Raw genomic sequence first — 11,143 nt, forward strand, 5'->3', positions numbered from 1 at the left:
AGACACGGCTTACATCCCACTTAATCCTGAATACAAGGGGTGGGGTAAACAGGTGTGCAAATCTCATTTTGGCTCTCTCCACCAACATGAAGGTGACTTTATGACTGTTATGGCACATTTTATGAGTTTATTATAGGGCGTACCTTAACAAGCTTGCTGGATAATTTCTTGGATTCCCCCCTCCCACCCCGGGTTTAGTTATGTGGCAGAGCTGAGGAGCTTGTGGTAGCTAATGCTCACGACGGACCTTGAAGAAACTGGTTACATCAGGAGAAGATGGTGGGTTTTTTTTTTCCTCCCACATTGAAACTCCTTCCTCTTGAAGGCTTGCAAAACTCTGAGCAGTTTCGGACACAGCTTTACAAAACACCATAGTTTCAGCTGGCTTTGGGAGGTTGACACTCTCATCCCGGGAGCTGCCCCCGCCCTCCACCCAAGGCAGCAACAAAAACCACCAGTAAAGAGTCCTGTGGTACCTTAAAGAGAGTTTAATTATAGTATAAACATCCACGGACTGCAGCCCTGCTTTGTCATGTTCATGAAGTTCTCTGTTCAGCTGGGGATCTGCAGCTGGGGATCTAGAGAGCAATGGCTGGGGTTGATGGGAGTTGTAGTCCAAAGCAGGTAAAGGGCACCAGATCGAAGAAGGCGGACAGGAAAAAACTGTTGGTAGTGGGGCCAAAAGGCCACAGAATGTAATAAGTACAGGATGTCAGTGCCATTTCTGTGCAAATTCCAGATGTATGTAGGATAAGACCTGAGCCAGCAGCTCATCAGAGGGGCTTAGCACTGGCACAAAGAGACAATATGCCCTTTAGTCCAGTTGCAAGTTCTGTCCCCAGTCCTGGCCTAGCAGCAGCTGGTGCTTGGGCCACGGTTTGGGTGTGCTACCCCTAGGCCATGCTATTCAAGTGGACATTGGGAAAGGCAGTGGGAAAGGACAGGTATCAAGGCGAAGTCATTGCCTGCAATGCTGAGCCACACATGTAGTGTGATTATCTAAATACCAGGCGTGTATGGAATAGGCACTGGGTGGTTCTGTCTTCTCCTTGACTTGCATGTAAAATGTACGTACATATACACGTAATGTATGTGTATGCACGTACACGTAACACAATCTTGGTATATGTCCACACACAATGTCATTGGGCAAGTGTGGATTCACCCTGCACACAATGGCCTGGACCACATACACATGCTTTGAAATGGCCATGCTGCAGGGTAATAACAGAATCTATCTGCAATGAGCTTTTATTTCTAAACAAAACCAGACTCTCAAGAATAACCTTTCAGGGGCAAAACAAGAGGTTTAGATTGTGTGTGGACTACTTAGTCTACATTAGTCCGTGTCTTCACTGATTTTACTGCTGCTGCTACTACAATTTATTACATGCCCTTCACCCTAAATTCCCAGAGCAGGCTATAACAATTAAAACCACAACATCAGTATTAAAATACAGTACAATAGTACACAATATTAAAAATAGTTTAAAGCAAGTTAAAGCTAGATAATTAGGGTGGGTCCTAAAAGTATACATCTCAAGTGTCAAAAGCCAGGGTGAAGAGGTAGATCTTTAGCATTCACCGAAAGCTATATAATGAAGGTGCCAGAATAAAATGTTGTGTGTGGACAGCATTATAGAAGTCCAACTGCGTTCAGTGGGGCATATTTCTAGGTAAATGTTTGTAGAATTGCAGCTAAAGTAATAGAGAACTTTCCTCCAATTCACTTATATAACACAGAGACATTTCTTTGCACCTAAATCACATTGTATGAATTGTTGTAGGTGAGCTGTAGTTTTTGAGCTCAAATTAGCCATCACTGGTTCTTGGGAGTAACCTATTCTGTCTTTTGCCTTGGAATGAGTGACTAATATAGAAACTGATGTATGCTGGCAACAAAATAATTGAAAATACTTCATGTCTTGTTTGTTTCGACTGATTGCTGCTTATGGTCATATAAAGGCATATATGGGGAGAGCCTTCCGATCAATAAAAGAAATAGGAATAGACAACATGCAACTCTAGAGAGGAGGAAGGTAATGCGTGTTCTTAAGCTACAGAAACAGATTTCAACATATGGCTCAAGTATTTCTGCTGCAAGGAATTGCACATTCCTAAACCTGTTTTTAACTGATGACATCCACCTTTGACTCCAAGTATTGCATTTACAGCCAGTTTGCACACCTCTTGCTAAATACCTTCCTGTTTTGGGGGAACGATGGTGAAAGGGTTTCTCAAGAGCTAATGCTATTTGCTTGACAGGTCTTCTCTTATTAAATTGTCTGGCTTGACTGATAAGACATGCCTCAGTATAACATATAGCTAACTATAATGCCTGGATAACCACCAGAGAGGAAAGAGGGGAAATTTGGTAGAATATCAGTATGCACATGTAGCTTTTGTGTGTGTGCACATGAGTGCAAATGAATTTGCTTTATGCTGTTTGGGGTCACACCATATTTAACCACATCTTATCCTTTGGCTCCACACACCCTTTAAGGTGTATTGAGACATTTAAAGTAACGTTCTCCAACGGCTTTTAAGAACTGACTTTATGTCAGTTGCTTTGTGTGTGTGTGTGTGTGTGTAAATCAATATATATGAAGGGATTCCTGTAAGTAGAAGTGATGGCTCCATTTCTCAGTGTGACAGCAGAAGGTGGTTGTGTTTTTTTGTCCTTTTTTTTATAAAAAAAAGATGACATCTCAACCAAAATGTGAGACAAGTGTTTCTGAAAGTAGCCACTGGAACACAGATGGAGTACCTGGGGCTCTCAAGAGGTTGTCAGACTACAACTCCCATCTTGGGTTACAGACGCTGCAGGTTACAGACTCCGCTCACCCAGAAATAGTACCTCGGGTTAAGAACTTTGCTTCAGAATGAGAACAGAAATTGTGCCGCGGCGGGAGGCCCCATTAGCTAAAGTGGTACCTCAGGTTAAGAACAGTTTCAGGTTAAGAATGGACCTCCAGAACGAATTAAGGGATCCCCCTCATCCCTGCTCTAGGCGGATGCTTCTCTGTCAAAGGCAGGGCTCATCAGGTATAAAGACTTGTTGGTCCAATAAAAGGCCAGACCCTCCGAGTGTCCCTATTTTCCAGAGACAGTCCTGGATTTACAGAAGCCATCCTGGTTTCTGATTTTATCTTGGAATGTCCCGCTTTTCCTAAGATGCCCCTAGTTTCATTGGAGAAATGTTGGAGGGTAAGGAGTTATGTGACTCCCGAGCCAAGGAGATAAGTACAGTCATACCTCATGTTACGTTTGCTTCAGGTTGAGCATTTTCAGATTGCGTTCCGCGGCGACCCGGAAGTAACAGAACGGGTTACTTCCGGGTTTCGCTGCTCGCGCATGTGCAGACACACAAAATGACATCACGCGCATGCACAGAAGCGGTGAATCGCGACCCGCGCATGCGCAGACGTGGGTTGCGTTCTGTTCAGGTTGAGAACAGGCCTCCGGAACGAATCCCATTCGCAACAAGAGGTACCGCTGTAGCTATGCAGCCTTTAGATGACATCTGAAGGCAGCCAGACAGGGTGTTTTTTTAAAATAAAGTTTAATGCTTTTATGTTTTTATATATGTTGGAAGTTGCCCAGAGTGGCTGGGGCAACCCAGTCAGTTGGGTGGGGTATAAATAATAAAATTATTATTATTATAGTTGTTGCTGTTGTTGACTAGGACATCCCTATTTACATCGGAGAAATGTTGGAGGGCATGAAAGCATCTCATTTTTTGATCATAACTAAGATTCAGGGTCAGGCCTTCATGAAATATTCTTTTATTGTGGCATATTTTCGAAAGTGTTTGCCTGGCTCTGGGGAATGCAGATTCTAGTCCTCTTTCAGTTGTCAATCTCACACAGAGGTGGCCTTGGCAAAGCACTGCCTTCCAGGGGCTAACTGCACAATACACACAGATGCGTGAAACAAAGCCATGCTGCTGTTTATGAAAAAGGAAAGCATCTTTGGGAAATGGGGAGGCCAGATATTGAGGGAGAGATCCCTCAGCTTTAACCCTTCCCTGCCCTCTGCAGCTACCATTGGCAAATGGTATCATTGACAGTCCTACTTCCTGACATTCTATAGAGCTTCCAGAGTAATTGAGGGTACCAAAGGAGCACTTCTGATTAAATGCTCCCAGAAGCAACTTGGAACACGAGATGTTACCATTGGTCATATTATCACAACAGCATATCCCTGATCATTTACTGAGCTGAAATGGTGTGTGTGCGCGTGTGCGTGTGCCCGTAGGAGGCAAGGTTGGCATATGCATGCAAATTCTACATTACCTTTACTTCTACAAATTCATTTCAAAAAAACATTTTCCTAATTTAAAAATGTTCAACATCCTGAATGACAAAGGAGGAGGCTATGTTTGTTTTAATACGTCGATCTATTGAATCTGGAAGCTGATTCTTAACCATATCAACTTTAAAATTCATCAGGCTTTAAGAATTGATATTTTAAGCACCCCTTAATGTTGATTCTGAAATCCAAACTAAAAACCTTTGAAATTCAGGATTCACCATTCCGAATTTGGCCAATTTAAGAAAATGGTGTGAAAGTTTGATTGGGTTATTACCACTTATTATTCAACTTAGCTTTTCTAGTTGCAGCTTTTCGGTTCCATTATAATGATCTTCTCTCCCGCTCCCTTTCCTTCAGGAATGCTTTGTTGACACAGATTTTGCTCAGTAATACCAGGGGGAGTTGTATTATGTTAACTTGTCTTGCTCTTTCCCCCCCTTCCTCAGTGTGTAATCTTATTTCCCCAGCTGTATGACTGTAAATGATGAACTTTTTACATTTATGTTCCATATCTATTTTGAGCTGAAGTATAATAATTAACATTGTTAAATGGCAGCCCTCAAGGAAGGCAACTTGAAAAGGTATTTTGATAGGTCTTCATAAATCTACTTCAGCAAAATGCAAAGTGTCTGCATATCTAATAATCTGGATAGGAATATATCCCCCACTCCCTGAAAGTAAATCTTTAATTTCATAGGGTTTGACTACCAAGTAACATATATCACTGATGATAGCGTCCAGAGCCTTGACCAAAGTAGTATAATTTCTGTTACATTTTATTAACTCATTATATTATTCTCCTTTTGCAGAATTAGATTCTTCTCACAAAGGCACCATCTAATTATTATTAGATGAGTTAATTTCCTCATAATTTAAAAAAGTTAAATTTGCCAGATCATTTTTTTTTTAGATTAGGTGATTGTGGGGTCTGCTGACTGAGGGTCCCAGATGCTCATTTTCATCCCCACTGGATGACTACTTTAGTGGTAGGCAGGCAGCGATGCTGCCTCATACTTTGGTAAACTGGAGTATTGCAATTTGGGCAAATTAAGGTGGAAGGCAGGCATACAGGATGCAAACTAAGTTGGCTCCCATTCAGAAGTGACACTGTTGCCCACCTACTACTCAAATAACCACCTGGGTCCCCAGAGAGGGGCAAAAAAATATTATGAAGCTGCATTGGGGTGCTGGTGGTGTGTGTATGTTGGATTGTGTGGGGGCCTATTGCCAGCACTGTGCTGAGGGTCCCTTAAATCTGGAGCTGATCATGGCCTTAAAGCTGAGGTTGCCCACCCCTGCTGTCAGGTGCTGTTGCAGTTGCTCGAGAGTAACCAGGCAGGACTCCGACCTGTCTTTTACAGGCTTTATTTGGGTGCAAACTATTTACAGTGAAGAGCGTCATAAGTTCATGTCTGGCTCAATCGCTAGCAGAATCCGGGAATGGTCTGTTTTTGTACCTCCCCCAACATAAAAGTTTCATCACCCCCAGCCCTTTCCACCCCTCCCTGTGCCTCAAATTACTGCGCATGGTGGGTGATGGCAGGGGTGTGCTTCCCTCCTCTCCGGCTTGCTCAGGTGCGGTGTTAAGGCTCTTCCTAGCATCCTCTGGTCCTTCCACCTCTTCTCCACTGGAGGTGGGGCTTTCCTCCTCGCCGGAAGAGGAACTGCTTTGCAAGATTTTCGGAGGCTCCCTGTAACACAACTGCCCCTCTATCTCTTGCCTCTGAGCCAATGACAGTTCCCTGACACCTGCTTTAACTGGAAGTGCTATGGATTGAACATAGAGAGCTTTCTCCACAAAAAACATGTGTTTCCTCAAAGGGCTATGGCTCACACCCAGTAATCGCCCCCCCTAAAGGCTTTTGTGTAAGTACATGAAGTAACTCCTAGAAGAAAAGAATGGACATTTACCGTATTTTTCGCCCCATAGGACACACTTTTCCCCCTCCAAAAATGAAGGGGAAATGTGTGTGCATCCTATGTGGCAAATGCAGGCTTTTGCTGAAGCCTGGAGAGCGAGAGGCATCGGTGCGCACTGACTCCTCTCGCTCTCCAGGCTTCAGGAAGCTATCCGCAAACCTTGAAAGCCCGGCGGGAGTTCCCGTGGGCTCACAAGGCTTGCGGGCAGCAGCCTGCAGCCCGAAGCACGGGGCGCCCTCCGGAGGGCTCCCCGTGCTTCGGACGGGTGTCCGCAAGCGTTGCGCGCCCGGCGGGAGGTCCCGCCGGTCGTGCGAGGCTTGGGGCGGCAGCCTGCCGCCCGAAGCACGGGGAGCCCTCCGGAGGGCGCCCCGTGCTTCGGGCAGGTGTGTGCAAGGCTTGGGGCGGCAGCCGCGGCTGGGGGGAAAATATTTTTTTTTATTCATTCCCCCCCCCCAAAAAAAACCGAGGTGCGTCCTATGGGCCGGTGTGCCCTATAGGACGAAAAATACGGTAATCAGCTGTTTAAAATTTCCATTCTATTTTCCTATTGAAAATATAGGACACGAAGAGCTACTGTAGGACAGGTGGCAGGCGTGGTCAGGGGCAATACATAGGTGAAGTCTCAACTTTCCAGTGGAAGAGGGGCTGTAGGTCACACTCTAGGTTTCAGTGTGCAATGCTGCACTTTTTCTGAAGGCAGATGGGCCTAACCTCGGCAAGCTTGGAAGAACGGTGGGATATAAACAATAATCAATAGATCAACCCACAGTCTGGCTTGAAGAAGATAACTTTTAGCGGTGTGAACGAATCGCAGAAATCAGTCTGTGTGTGATGAGAGAAAGAGAGAGAAGGGGGGTGGGGAGGAGATCTGTAATATTTAAGTTCAGTGTAAACACCAGAAGCAAGATAACTATTGTGGAATTTGCAATGGAAATGCAGTTATTTCTACTGGACCAAGTGCAAGAATGTTTTATCTCATGGAATTTCCAGTCAAGAATGGAATTATTTTTCACCCTGCTGAGGCTGCCTCAGCACCAAATATGGATTCAGCAAGGAAGGAGGACCAAAAATACCATTCGGCATTCAAAACACAGCTGTTGTGGCCACATTTTTCTTCTTCCTCTCGAAACGGGGGGCAGAATTAAAAAAATAATAATGTACTCCTCTACTGTTATGGTACTACTGGTGGCATTGCAGATATATTCTTTGCTGCCTCCTTTCTCTCTCTTCTTCTATAAACCATCAAGCTGATTTTCCAGCAGTTCTCTATCTACATGGTGTGCTCTTCCCAGCTTTTAACTATGACAATAGGGTGGGAAGAGCACCAATTCTTTGATCTTTGGTACTAATGGAGAGCTGTGGTATTATGTGGCTTTCCAACAAAACAGGCTATTTTCATGGCTGAGGCCAAACCAAGAACTGAGCTGGGGAGAAAAGCCAAGAATCAGAGAGCAGACGGTTAGTTTCACATGCTTAAAATTAGCCCTACTCGTCCACCGGAGCGGCTCTCGTACTTTATAATTTATTTACCCGTTTTGTCAATTGTGTCAGTCAAAACGGCCAGCCATTCCAGCAGCTGGGAATCCAGCCCCTTTGCAAGAACAATTGCCTGCATCTTGCTGTTTCTGGCATGTATTCATTATAGAGCTAGTGGAGATCCATTGCAGGAATGATGCCATTCCAGCATCATCCAAGATGAGTTCCTTAGGGTGGGAAGCAGCTGCCCAGTAAGGAACAAGAGCAAGTGGTAAAGCTGGTGGCTGTCACACTTTCTTGTACATATATACATATTTAAAAATAAAATCTAAAAAGGAGCTTTACATCAATAGTCAAATTCGGACTTTATTCATATGAAATGGAAGAATGCAGAAAGGGGCTGTGAGTCCATCCCTCCGCTGCTGTTGACATGCAGTTCCTCCTGTCCTGTTCCCATTTTGGGGGAAATTGGAGGCAGTGTCACTTACTGGTAAAGGTAAAGGGGACCCCTGACCTTTAGGTCCAGTTTCTGACCGACTCTGGGGTTGCGGTGCTCATCTCGCTTTATTGGCCGAGAGAGCCGGCGTACATCTTCCGGGTCATGTGGCCAGCATGACTAAGCCGCTTCTGGCGAACCAGAGCAGTGCACGGAAACGCCGTTTACCTTCTCGCCAGAGTGGTACCTATTTACTAGCACATTGACATGCTTTCGAACTGCTAGGTTGGCAGGAGCAGGGCCTGAGCAGCGGGAGCTCACCCCATCGCAGGGATTTTAACCGCCGACCTTCTGATCGGCAAGTCCTAGGCTCTGTGATTTAACCCACAGCGCCACCCGTGTCACTTAGTTCCATATAAATATGGTTAGGATTGAGATACAGAGCTGAAGGCTAATTTAATAAGGCAAATAGAACTATCATATTTTCCCGTGTATAACACATGTATAAGACGCCCCCTATTTTGGGGGACTCACATTTAGGGAAATGGGGGAGATTGTGCAGAATTGCTAAGCTTTTTTGGGGGGGAGGGGGTTGCCAGCAATTGTCTGCCCCCATGATGCCAGCAGTCGCATATCGCCCACAAAATTACCGTTGCGACAGCCAATCAACACCAGCCCCTGGAAAGCAGCCACCAATCACCTGCTAAAACAACGCTGACAAAGTTCAGCATGCGACAGCAACCAATCCACTGTCACCCCTATGCACTATCCCTGCATAAGACGATCTCCCCCTTTTTATGATTATTTTTTCATAAAAAATCCTCGTCTTATACACAGAAAACTATGGTACTTCAAATCCAACAGAGGGGCCCTGTGCAGACATCTGCCTTAACTATATTTACTGCTACTTTACTAAATGGAAACAGGGTGGAAAATTATTGGGCCCCTCCTATGGATAAACTGGCATAAGGCTGCTTAAAAATCACATTTTAAGTCAGGGTTACTGATTTAGGGTCCCCCCATCCTGTCTCCCCCCCTTTCCCCCCTTACCTATGTACAATGAAGGTTTACTATGCCCCATTGTTTTGGTAATGTCTTTTTGTGTAAGTGTATACAATGTTTTTTTAAAAAATAAATAAATAAAACATGGTTTGCTGTTTCAGCCCTTCTTGAGACCCTAAACCATGATTTTTGCTTGAGGACTTAACCCCACCTGCCCCTACTGAGAAGTTTTGTATAAGAAGACGCCCTGCTTGTCACCTTGTGGAGGTGAGGAACCTGTCTTGCTTATGTTATAAAGGCATAGCTTCCTGTCAAAGCTTCCTAGTCTGGCTTGTAGCCAATGCTTAACTTGGTATTCCAATGTAATGCTTAATCGTCGTGAAGGGAAACAAACGGTTAAGCCTTTTATTTGCCTAAGTCTGCAGTGTACACCATAAAACTGGCACCAAATCAGTTCAAGGCAGGGATTGTTTGAACCACTGTGCATTGTTCCTTGGGAAAAAGGTGGGAAAGTAAAGATGATTACTGTAAAAATGAGTAATAAATCATAGCTAATCATGCGCTTTTGTCATATTTGTTGATGAGCAGCTGCTTTCATATATTATTCAGTCATCCTGCAGTGCCCTTATCTTGGGCTGGCTTTCTGATGATGTTACACAGCTTATGGGAGAATGTGCTAAATGTTGGATATTCCCCACAGTGATAGAAGCCTCGTTCTTGCAAACAGGAGAGCCACCTTCACTCAGTGCTAGCCCTGCCCCCAACCTCACACGGGGAGGAATTCAGTGTTGCATTAAAGTGATCGGTCCATCAGGGCAAACATTGCAGATTGCCATATGGAACAACCACCCTCTCCTCTTCCCACACATTGTTCTGGGGCTTCTCCCCACCCAACACACCCCTGGCCAATTTCAGGGGCAAATGGAAGGAAGAGGGGGAGAATCTCTGTTGCGTAAGCAGAAGTCCTTGCATAGGACTTCTGCTGATGGGACTCTTTAGTTGGAATTCCACCCCATGGTTAGCCTGGCACCCACACTCTAAGTGGGAAGCCTATAATCTGGATTGGGGAAGCCAATGCCCTTCAGTTATTCTTGGATGCCCAAATGGTCAGGGATGATGGAAACCAGCAAAATCTGGAGGCACCATGTTGTCCGTGGCCCTTCACTAGATTTCTGTGGGAGGTGGATCAGAGCAGGGCCCTGGGCCAAAAGATGTGAAACAAGCCAGAAGTCTGGGCCAAAAGAGCCAATCAAAGAAAAACTAGGAGACAGGATCAGAGAGTGAGCCAGGGCCACAGAGTAACCAAGGATACAGGAATGCAACAGAGCCCAGGAAGAGACCATGTTGCTCAAGCTAGGAACAGGAAGCCCTTCAGCCAATTACCAGCCCGTATCGGTGGAGTCACTTCAGGTGTTTAGATGGCAGCCCTACCATACTACAGCTACTGCTACTAGGGCTCGATCTAGACACATCAAAGAAATGTTTCCGTTAACTGTATTGTAAACTTTGTATGAGAAATCGGGTTTGGCAAAAATGGAACTCTACAGCACCATCCGGTGTCACAATGTTATAATGCATATACAACGCTTATCAAGCGCTTTTTCTTTGCCAGTGTAGCTGAGTCCTAAGTTGGTTGTATGGAGGAGCATTCCATTAGGTGAGCTCCAGCCTCTGAAATGGTAAAACCAGGACATAGATTTACCATCATATCAGCTGAGAATAGCCGGTGGCAGGAAAACAAGTAGAAGGCTCAAGACCGCAACGTCCTGCTTTAATGAGGTCACCAGTGCATTTGGAGGATGCCGTCTGCTTTCTACAAATACTTCATATATATGAGAGTTGCTTGTTTCTCATGGCAGGTTTAAAAGTTGCAGGTGGACTCTTGGGAGCTGCATTTGTAGCTAAGGATCTGGGATATGCATGCATTTGCTTTCTCTCACTGTATATTTTGAACTTCCTATAAAATAAATGCTCTAATGCTTACGTGCCCCATGT

The 11,143-nt window shown here is 44.9% G+C and overlaps 1 protein-coding gene across 6 annotated transcripts in view; it reads left to right on the forward strand.

The window, feature by feature from the left end:
- LOC310673400 (uncharacterized protein) overlaps positions 1-11,143 on the forward strand; it is a 182,729-nt gene that overhangs the window by 145,112 nt on the left and 26,474 nt on the right. For 4 of the 6 annotated variants that reach the window (XR_014508974.1, XR_014508975.1, XR_014508976.1 and 1 more), the window contains one exon: positions 9,310-9,415. The exons of the other annotated variants lie outside the window; for them this stretch is intronic. The gene's annotated coding sequence lies outside the window, so the exon portion shown is untranslated. The remainder of the gene's footprint in view (positions 1-9,309; positions 9,416-11,143) is intronic. 6 annotated transcript variants of the gene reach the window in all.

This window comes from Podarcis tiliguerta (genome assembly GCF_965153285.1).
Source record: "Podarcis tiliguerta genome assembly, chromosome: 3".
Taxonomy (NCBI): domain Eukaryota; kingdom Metazoa; phylum Chordata; class Lepidosauria; order Squamata; family Lacertidae; genus Podarcis; species Podarcis tiliguerta.